A 701-nucleotide genomic window follows, 5' to 3' on the forward strand; every position below is an offset into this window, starting at 1 on the left:
TTGTCAGCTAACTTGATATTACTTGCTATGAGTGAGTTAGATGTTATTCTAGGGATGGATTGGCTAATGAAGCATCACGCTGACTCAACTGTTTTGAGAAGACTACTACTTTCTAAATGCCTAGAAAGTCACCATCTAAGTTCTTATGTGGTGAGTTTAAGGGTACTTTAACTATGTGGTTTCTTGCTCATATTGAGACTGTTGAGCAAAGGACTTCAGTTGAGCAACTGCCTATTGTGTCTCGATATACAGATGTGTTTCAGGAGATATCAATATTACCTCCGATAAGGGCACTTGACTTTTGCATTGATCTTATACCTGGTACTGCACCGATTTTGAGAGCACCATATAAAATGGCTCCTATATGGAGTTGACGGAACTAAAGAAACAACTTCAAGATTTATCAGATCGGGGTTTCATTAGGGCAAGTACATCACCTTGGGGTGCACCAGTCCTATTTGTAAAGAAGAAGGATGGGTCATTTCGATTGTGCATTGATTACCATGGATTGAATAAGGTGACCATCAGGAATAGGTATCCCTTGCCTAGCATTGATGATTTATTTGACCAGCTTTATGGAGCTCGATATTTTTCCAAGGTTGATTTGAGAATAGGGTATCACCAGTTGAGGGTTTGAGAGGAGGATATTCCTAAGATGGCCTTTAGGACTCGTTATGTTTTATACGAGTTCATAGTTATGC

This window comes from Cornus florida, unplaced genomic scaffold, assembly GCF_030987335.1.
Source record: "Cornus florida cultivar Cherokee Brave unplaced genomic scaffold, ASM3098733v1 CherokeeBrave_3.0.0_Hap2_Chr10, whole genome shotgun sequence".
Lineage (NCBI taxonomy): Eukaryota > Viridiplantae > Streptophyta > Magnoliopsida > Cornales > Cornaceae > Cornus > Cornus florida.